The following is a 10809-nucleotide window of genomic DNA, read 5'->3' on the forward strand; positions in this document are numbered from 1 at the left end:
GGAAACCTTTTTATAAAAACACCCTCTCTTGACTCCTATTCTAAGTGTACCTTAAAAGAGCCCAGAACCTTACATGAAAGAATTTTCTGTGTGAACCTTAAAAGAGAGTATTTTCTATGCAAAATACTCTTAAATTTACAGGCAGTGTTATTTTCTTGCAACTGCTTGGTACTGAAGGACAAAGTCACTCTGAAAACATATTGCTGAGGTCATTCCTCTGAAACAGAAAATGCCAGAGTTGCTCCTGATATGAACTTGTTGCTTACATGATTGCACAAGCTGCTTGTCAGGAACAAAGCAGGAAAAGACTCCTGTCTCAAAGAACTTGTAGTCAGGACAAAGAAAAGGAAAACATTAGAGCACAGCGCAGCTACAGATAACACACGAATGTGATTGTGAAGTGGAGAATGAAATGCAGGTCCAGTCTAGCACCTCATTTACAAGGCAGTTGTGTCCTCTGGATGTTTCAATAGCAGTCTGATTTTTTTGCACAACTTTAATTCTCTAAATAATTTTATGCAAGAACTTCAGACAGTAGTGTGGCAGCTCTACTGATTTTTAACCTGCCTAAGGGATCTACAGACTGGAGCTAGCTGGGAACTTTCTGACAAAACAGTTTTCCATCAGAAAAGGCAGATTCATTGATAGCAAAATATTTTGCAAAAGCATCCATTTTAGTGACTTTCTGCAAAGACATGGGATGGGTTCTGACAGGCTTCATGCCTGATTTCATGGCTCCTGGCGAGCTGTGAGGTTTGTGGCTCTAGGATAGCCTTGACATGCTGGATGCCTCCAGAGATCCCTGAAGACCTGGCATATGCCACGGGTACTTTGAGGGCTTCTGGGCAGTGTGCCACACAACTGGAAGCATAAGAGCCACGATTCCCAAGCTCTGTAGTTTCTTGCTCTCTTATGGCTCCCAGGGCTTCGAGCTCTTCCTTGTCGGTTCATTTGGGCTGATGGGGAAGGGGGAACCCAGCAGCACTTGAAGTTATTGCTGAGCCAGGAGTCTTGGAGCTGGGGAGCCGGCGCTTTCAGGTTCAACTGTGTTCTGAAATTACGTAAATAAAGCGCTGATTATTTCTAACAGATTGCTTAAAAAGTTCCCTTCTTAGGGAATATTGTTATCTGTATTGCACAGGGGAGCGCACTGCCTGTCTTCCCTGCCACCTGCTTGGGGAATTACATGTGGACAGGATGGCAACTGCCTTGTGACTCCTAGACCTTAGGCTGCACTGGGGCTGTACCACAGGCACTCGGGGCAATAGCTTGCTGCTCAGGGCAGCTGCAGGACAGCTGCAGGCAGTGCCTTGGACTAGATTCAGTGTATTACATATTGCAGGGAAGCAACTGGCTTTACTGATGTTGAAATGACAGTTATATTCATAATATTTTGGTTCCACAGGGAAGTCTTTATGTGGGAGTACAGTGCCTATATTACCTGTGTGTGTATAAACAAGTAAAACTTAAAGACATACATTTATCTATATAAATGTCACTTTCAGCACAATATAGGATCCACAGATCCTTCAAGCAGATGTCAACATCAGACGAGTTGTGATGGTTTCTCTGTTATGTATTGCATGTGTTCCTGATACACTCACGTTGTCATGAGGAATGGTTATGATGTGGATTCTGAAGTGGTCTTTCTAAAACCTCAGTATTTTAAGGAACCTAAATAGTTGTGTTGTCTTAGATGCTGTGGAGCGCTGTAAAACTACAGGCTTGAGTGCACTGAAGGACGAGGGTTAATTTCAGTAGTTGAAGACTGTTGAGACTCCTGGAGGGCAAAACCGGTCATTTGATCAATGTTGTGAGTCTGTGTAACGTGTGCGAGTATGTGCCTTTATATGGATGTACACTTTAGAATGGCATTTTGTTTTACAATGCAAAATTGTAGACATGTGTAAGTGGCCACAGGGAGAGATTTTCAAAAATAAAAATGCCAGCAAAGTTATCCCATGCTTGCTGACTTCTGGATCATGGACCATCAGTGAAAGTTAAATTCCTGGCTGCCATTTGGTGCCTTTGGCAGTCTCCCTATAGATTTCTAGCAGTTCACATTTTGATGGTTGCTGAGAGTGCTCAAGGGTTTGCCTATTTCTCCTGATGTGAAATCACTGGAGTCAGAGATGCAGAGGTAAAATAGGAAGAGAGTCAAATGAATGTTGATTGCTTCTGAGAATTAATTCCACACTGCCTTTCTGAAGGTTCAGTGCATATTAGCTGCAGTGCAGTGGCATGACGGACTGGTAAATATCACTTACTGAGCCCATCATTCATTGCAGAAGAGGACCTGGACCATGCAAATTGGATGATGGTGTGTTTGAAAACCAGACAGCCCATAATTTTAATCTGTTAAAAAGGATTATGAGTGACATCGATGAAATACGGTGTCAATTCTTTGCAAGATGCCTTTTCTCTGCAACAGCAGCTGGAAGCACAGCCCACCAGCAGGCATTGAACGCCTACTCTGAGGCTTTCACCACCTTTGATCTCCTTTCAGGACTGAGCCTAAAACAATGTCCCATTGGAAACCAAAGAGGCAGAACTACTTTGCCATGCAGAGAGTTAAACCTTCCCACACACATGTTTATTAATGTGAACAACTAATACAGCTGTATTAACATCATAATGTTCAGGACCCTTTAAGCTGCTAACAAACTTGTTTGAAGGCAGTCCAGTGCTCCCTGGACACACTTGACTCACTGTTCCTTTTTGTAGCAAAGTCACTGTTACGATGTTAGAAGATGATCTTCAGTAGTTTCTACTTATTTGATAGCTATTTTTAAATAATTAAAATATGATTTCCTATAAACCACTAGGAAGAAAATTCAGTTCAAAACTACCACTTTCTCCTTACCAAAGTGCATAGTCTGCTGCTCAGGACTATGGAAGGATCACTCACTTTTCCTAATAAGCAGGCTTGGTAAGATGCATTAGAGACTGCCTGCAAGCTGTCTAGTGTTAGATGTACTTCCTTTTGGAAAGAGCTGAATCTAAGTTGTGCATGCATGTGACTAGATTAATCAAAATCTGTTTTGTAGAATTCAAGGAAACACCTGAAGCGTAAGTATTAAGTGCATCTAGCAATAATGCCCCTTTCTTGGTTTCTTGTTATCTGTATGTTTATCTGTTATCTGTATCAGATACTTGTGTTTGAAGTCAGATTAAAAAGACAAAAAAAAAAAAAAAAGGAAGCAAAAAGTGCCTTAATAAGATGCAGAGTCCCAGTTCCCTAGATTTCCCTTAATTAAGCTTATATTCCCTAAACTGTACTCTGGGCTTGTAGGGGCACAACCTGAAAGTGGAGTGTTTCTAATGCCAGTGGTACCCAAGTCAGTGTCATAAAAACTGGATGTGAGCTCTGTATCACTGTGATACTCTCCTGTCCCTTGCAGGGATTTGGGGATAGACAGTTATTAAGTGTGACTAGGAATTGAAATTTAAGGAGTGATCAGTTCAATGGCTACTTTTTGCTAGAGGCATGGTATGTAGTTGGTTGACCTAGGCAAAGAAAAAGCAAAACCACCCTGACAGCATGCAATATATCAAAGTACAGAATTTCTACGGTTACTAAATCCTATCCAAAAGCTCCTTGATAATTAAAATCCACTGTATTAATAATAGTCTAATCCTATCCATAAATATACCTTTCCAAATTAATTTAATTAGGTATGAAAACACTGATTGCTCCATCACCACATTTAAGATCCTTTCTTGCAAACCTTAACTCACATAAATATGTCATTCAAATCCATGTGACTACTGAGCATAAGTAAGCCATATGTGCACGAGGAAAATTTTTCTGGGTAAGACCTGTAACTGTGTTTGACTGGGAGGTATTGCCAAGATTTCTAAGTGTGGAGTACTAGTAGAACACCAAATGCATACAGATAAATTGTTTCCAAAAATACCTGTTGTGGGTGGTTTATTTCAAGTGGGAACACTAGTAAATATGACCTGGGGGAACTTATATCTATTTTTATGTGGGTTACTCTAGAAGAAATCAAGCACTTGTTACATAGCACATAGAAACCTCTTCAGCCACATGCTTCTCTGATGCATAATTGTCCATTCATGTGCAGATCTGAGGTTTTTCATGCTTTTTTTACAACTCCATAATTTTCAACTTTTTCTTAACTTCTGGGTCATGTAACTTTAACCATACTCAGACTGAGAAACACTCGTTCAGCCTCTTCGGCTTCAAGTGCTGTTGATGTCCTAGCTGCCTTTTAGTTTTTTTTATCCAGTTGACTGTCCTAAGGCTGGGACCTGGCATGCTGTCATGGTTTAACCCCAGCCAGCAACTAAACACCACGCAGCCGCTCACTCACTCCCCCCAACCCAGTGGGATGGGGGAGAAAATCGGGAAAAGAAGCAAAACCCGTGGGTTGAGATAAGAACGGTTTAATAGAACAGAAAAGAAGAAACTAATAATGATAATGATAACACTAATAAAATGACAACAGTAATAATAAAAGGATTGGAATGTACAAATGATGCACAGTGCAATTGCTCACCACCCGCCGACCAACACCCAGCCAGTCCCTGAGCGGCAATTCCCTGCCCCCACTTCCCCAGTTCCTATACTGGATGGGACGTCACATGGTATGGAATACCCCGTTGGCCAGTTTGGGTCAGCTGCCCTGGCTGTGTCCTGTGCCAACTTCTTGTGCCCCTCCAGCTTTCTCGCTGGCTGGGCATGAGAAGCTGAAAAATCCTTGACTTTAGACTAAACACTACTGAGCAACAACTGAAAACATCAGTGTGTTATCAACATTCGTCTCATACAGAACTCAAAACATAGCACTGTACCAGCTACTGGGAAGACAGTTAACTCTATCCCAGCTGAAACCAGGACACATGCTTAAACAGTCCAGGGGACCTTCTCTGAAGGTGCTTGAGACCTAAACCAACACGGCAGAATAAGGGAACAAGCAGATCTGTTCATATGACCGGTTCTCATGGAACAGGCAGTGGAACAGCTATGTTGCACAATATTTGGGAAGACTGATTAGCCATGCCCACGCAGGAGCATTATGTTAACCTGCCTTGTATTTAGGATAGCTGTGAATGAGTTCTGCAGAGACTGAGTCATGTTTCTTTGCTTGGCTCCACCTTGTGCTGTGCAGACATGCCTGGTATTGCAAGGAAGATCTACCTATCCCACGTCATACAGCGTGGCTCTACTTGTGAGAGCACCTGGCTCTCCTGTTCAGCCAGGTGCTGTACCTGCTTGACCTCTCGTCTCCATCAGTGCCTCACACTGCAGTTTATCACAACCAACTTGTAGTGAGCGCTCCACTGAACTTCTTGCCTTCTCTCAGAACCCTGAATGATGTTTAAATGTTATGACAATATTCTTTGTGCCAGAGACAAGTTCTTAAAACAGCTTGTGAAGGGGATTATCCAGGTTGTATCTGTTTCTCTAGTCTACCTTACCATGCTGTTTGGGATGGCTCAGGTTTTAATATTATTGCATAACTTCCAAGATTAATACAAAAAACCCAGCAAAATGCACCTTCAAACACAAGTTGCATTATTCCTGGATTTGACAAATCCCCTCTGTCCACACAGGATTCCCGCAATCAGTGATAAGACTAACTCAACATACAGATTTAAGAGCAGAGAACAAAAAAGGCATTGTGGCAAATATCTCAGTGAGAGACATAAAAGTTCAAGTATTATCGGTACTGGCTTATCTGCAGTATGGCATGCAAGCATCCAATTGCTAGGTTATTTCTGACTGATACATGTCATGTATTGCATCATTTTAATTGCTAACACTCAGGCGTCTGCACTTGCTTTTCAAGAGGCAAACAGCAGAGCCAGCTCCGGGCCTTGGAAGAACAGGCCACTGCCTACTTCATGAGCCTGCAGCTGCCTGCCAGGTCTGCCTGGGGATGAGGAGACGATGATTAGCTGTTTTGGCTTGTGCAGCCCTTCCTGCCTGTGTGGGGAAGGGATGGAAGCAGTGGCAAGGTGGGAAGCAGTTTTACTGCAGCAAGAGCAGATCCTCTCTGTAGCAGTTGCCATCATCTTCCATCTCAGCAATGACAGGGAGAGCGAGCCCTTCCCTTTAGTGCTGCGCTGCAGCCCCTGGCCCTTCCTCTTCCACTTCTTCTGCCCTGTGAGATCAGGGGCCTCATTGCCTCCTCTCACCCCCAGTGACCCAAGAAAGGGGGTGGGGGCGCCTATGGAAGTCTTACTCATCTGAGGACTCTTATCTAGACAGCCTGTCATCTGAATAAAAATATATGTTTTTCACAATTGTGTTATTCCTTTAGAAGGTGTTTTCTGTTAGCTTGTCTCTAGCAGTTAAATTTGACTTGTAATTGCAAATGAATGTCTGTTGTCCAAGTTGCTCTGAGAGTAAAATTGCTTACTCAGGCAGTCTTCTGTCATAAAATCAGGGCTGAGATTACATTTGAAACAACTAGAGATACTGGTGAAAAAGCACACTATTAGCAATTAGAATAAGGTGAACATTGAGTTCATTTTAGGTCCCTTAATATCAGAGCAAGGGATTTCCTTGCACCTTTATCTTCTCACCATTTTTATTTGAATTGTCTGCTTAGGAGTTCTTTTTGTTTTCTTTCAGCTTGATATTTTACTTTTATCAAGAAGCATACAGATGCAGGGAGGTCACGTTTGCTGTAATACCACTGACAGAATTGGGTTTTCCAGGAATAACTAGTTAGAATTAATTTTATTTCTGGGTGGGAAATAATGACACCTCCACATTTTTCTCTCAGGAATATAATAACTATTGCCCCTGGAATCACTAAACACAGCGTGGTGGGTTGACATGTCTGGCTGCCAGCCACCCACCCAGCTGCTCTCTCCCTCCCCTCCTCAATAATAAGATGGAAAACCTTGTGGGATGAGATAAAGACAGGGACATCACTTACCAATTACCCTCACAGGCAGAACACACGACTTGGGGAAAATTAATTGCCAATTAAAATAGAGTTGGTTGGTGAGAAACAAACCTCCATGGGCCGCAGTCCCTCAGGATATGCCTGCTCTGGCATGGGCTCTCAAGGGTCTGCAAGGGAATCCCTGCTCCGGTGCCTGGAGCTTCCCTGCTCTGCCCCTCATGCTGGCAGAGCTGCTCCTCACCACCTGTGTGGGGTTTTGCCTGCTCTTAAATAGGTTTCCACAGAGGCACCGCCAGCTCCTCTGATGGGCTCAGCTGTGGCCAGTGGTGTGGCTGTTGGGGAACCGGCTGGAACCGGCTGTAACCAGCTGTGTCTGGCCCGGGGCAGCCTCACCCCCTCCTCACAGAGGCTGACCCTGCAGCCCCCCTGCTACTGAAACCTGGACACGGACACCCAATACAGGAGAATGCTGGAGAAATAGGGCCAAAATTGCTGAATGCCAAACTCTAGAGGTATGTGGTCATTAATGAAGTTTGGGTTGGGGACTCCTGCTTACATCTGTGGAAATCTGGCCTTCGTAACCACCTCCCAGAACAGTACTTGTAGCCAGCTAAATGCAGTACTGGGGAGCTAAGGGAAAGCTGGACTGACTGAAGGGTGGAAGGGCAGCTGCAGGGACCCCACGTGGGGGACACCCAGCCTCTGGGGGAATGTCCTTTCAGCAGAGAGGTTTTCACCACGCAGGCTTTTAGCAACTCTTCCTTGTCTCGGTGAGCGTGAACATGCTGATGTGAAAGCGCGTGATCCAGCTTTTTAGTCTTACTAAAGGCTTTTAAAAACACTCTGCAGAAAGTAAGGTGGCACAATTTCAGTGACCTTCATGCTGAAGGCAGGGTTTCCCAATTTTGAGGTAATTACCCTGTTCTGGAAGTTCCTGAGGGGTTTATTGCATAGTCTGATGGTGTTCAGAGTGTTTCTGCACACGTACTTCTGTTAATTCCTTTGAGATTTGAAGCAATACCTGGGGTGATCTGAACTTACACTTTCCTTTGGTCTATAGGTTCTTTCAAATAAATACCCACATCTTATTCCAGGTTATGCAGCCTTCGGTCCTACTTCTGGGTCCTCTTTCGCAGTTTTCAACCCTGCTGCCGACTGCAGGGCAGCAGTGATAGGAGATCTTTTACCTTTCTCTGCAGCTTGTGAAGCCCCTTAGTGTTACAGACCCACCACTGACAAACTGGGGCTCTGCAGGAAGCACACCAAAGAGGGCTTGGGGGCTTTCTGCCTTTTTATTAAAACCTGCAGGTTGGGATGCTACAAAATCTCCAGTCAGAAGTGGAGAGGGCGGGAGTGAGCAACAGAGCAGCAGGCAGCTATCTGTCAAACACATGTGGTTAGTCCAGCAATCAGATGTCACCACTGAAGCGGGTGAAACAGCCCTTTCGGCAGCAAGTCCAGCTTGACTTTGTTGAACTTGTGAGCGGGGGCTCAAACTGCTGGCAAGGTCAGCAGTAAATGTGTCACCACTAGGCATAGAGCTTACTCTGGCTGGGCCAGTGGTCACTTCCTCACTGGAGATGAGCCACACTGACATGTGATTATTGCCCAATATTGCTTGGAGAAAACAGCTACAAAGCAGCATAATTATGAATGGTGCATCACTGCAAGGTGGTTATAAACTTCCTGAATGCAATGACAGTGAAGAATCTTTTGGTATGCTGGTTTCTGCTCTGGTTATGTTTCTGAAATACTAGCTGAGCAACCAGAGGGGTACTGAGGGGGTAACGCAGTCATGGTGCATTTTCCCTCCTGTTGGTGTGCCTGATTCTTTGTTCTTTTGCTGCCTTGGATTTATCAAAAAACTTGTTTTGTCAAGTGCAGCAAAGAAGTGCACATCTTCATGTACACAGTGGAGTTCAGTAGGAAAGTGCATGTACCATAGATCAGGGAGCCTGCTTTATACCACCAGAACCTACAAAACAGACAGCATAAGAGCGTATTTGAACACTAAGGTGGCTGTGAAAGATTGCTTACTCATCTGGATACTTACTCTTTCTCTTGCCTCCCTATCTTATCAGAATTATCTCTTGCTTGCTCAGTCTTACTTTTATTGTGTCATTTTCTTACCACCTCCTGCCTCTCCCTTTTCCACCTCTGAATATATCATGTATTTTGTTTTCTATAAACTAAAGCATTGCCCTCACCTGAATTTGCATGCCCTCGCTTGACATTTTTGGACTAGGGTAAGGAACCTGTATCCTGTAGAGGTAAAATGCTGGGACATTACACATTGTTACTGCTCTTCCCTACCTTACGTGAGTTGTAAGTTAAGTTTTAAAGGTGGTCCTTTCAATGGTGGGGATGCATGGTCTGTTCTCAGTTCTGGCACAGACGTCCATGAGGACAAGTCATTCACAGTCACACTCTTAAAAGGGCTCTCTCCTTTTTCTTTAGCCACTTAAATGTGGTAGCTGGCTGTATCCAGCAACCACAATAGGAGCTTTGAATCCTTTTGAAAATTTTCCTTTTAATACTTCCTTTCTGCATGGAGCCATTATGAGGCAGTTGGAAGTGACAGCTACAATAATTATGAACTAATATAAATGATGGCATCTTCAAAGTCCTGAAATAAATTTATACAGTTCAGCAAGGTTCCCTCTTGTAGCCATTCATTGTGAGAGTATTAAAACTTAAATGACTTAAGAGGCTGTTATGAAGGCAGAGCAAAAAGCTGCATTTTTCAAAACAGGAAGTAGAGCAGAACAATTACTATTTAATGATACTGGAATTGGAAAATGTATGATGAAGCAGGAGTGTCAAGTTTACTGTGCAGATTGCTACTAGAGCAGGATGCTTTTTGGCAGAGTTTACCCAATTTCTGTTTTTCTGCTTATACATCTATCCTGGTGATATGAAAGGATTCCAGTAAAAGCTAATGCAATTCTTGGAATCCCCCATCTCTCCCCCCCTTCACCAATCTAAGGTTTGTTCACGGCACTGCTTCAGTTTTTCCGCTTCAAGGCCAGCAAGATGGTTCTCTCGACATATCAGAATGCTCCTTTGCAGGCTAGTTACTGCTATGGGATGGTCCTCATTAGGTGAAATAACCCAGAGGTTGTCACTGCCTTGCAGCATATCCTCTGACAATGCTGCCTTCACTTAAGCAGCCTTGGTTAAGAATGTTTTTTACTGCTTTGAAGATCATTATAGCAAATATCAGTCAAACCAATATCAAAATTTTGTAGCACAATTAGTGACTTGAAAGACAGCACAGGACCCCAACTTCCACAAGACTAAAATATCTTTATGTATTTGCCAATAACCTCATCCAAATTGACATCAAGAGTAGCTCCATCTGAATCACACATGATCTCTTATTTTTCTTGTATTTTCTCTCCCTGTAACCTAAAAACCCAATTTTAAATTTTGCCTGCAGTGAGGTATGTTATACCAAGCACTTTATTTAAAGATTGCTCGTTTTCCATGGTAGTTTTTTAAAACAAATCTATTTTGAAATCCTTCTGCATGTACTAGCTTATATGATCTGCATCTCTCTATACTTACTGTCCATTTGCCTGGGGCATTTACATGGAAAGAAATTTTCTGTTCCTTAAACACATCTATACCATCTTCCAGTCTCCTACCTAAAGTTATAATTCATTGCATATGACATTGCAGTTTGGTGTGCAGATGACATCTCCAGCAGAGGCCTGGCTTCAATTGGGGAATCAATGCCATGAGCAGTTGAGGTCTTGGAAGACAGCTATTCAGCTTGAATGTGAATTTTTATAATAAAGATTGACAGATGAGAAAATACAGAGATTTAGGGTATGTGCTGTATGAGCCAAAAAATTCTATTTGCAGGCAAAGTTGGTTATTCATTCCTTCTTGAAACCTTCTGTAGGTTAAAAAATGCTCTTAA

This window comes from Harpia harpyja, chromosome 14 (assembly GCF_026419915.1).
Source record: "Harpia harpyja isolate bHarHar1 chromosome 14, bHarHar1 primary haplotype, whole genome shotgun sequence".
Classification (NCBI taxonomy): Eukaryota; Metazoa; Chordata; class Aves; order Accipitriformes; family Accipitridae; genus Harpia; species Harpia harpyja.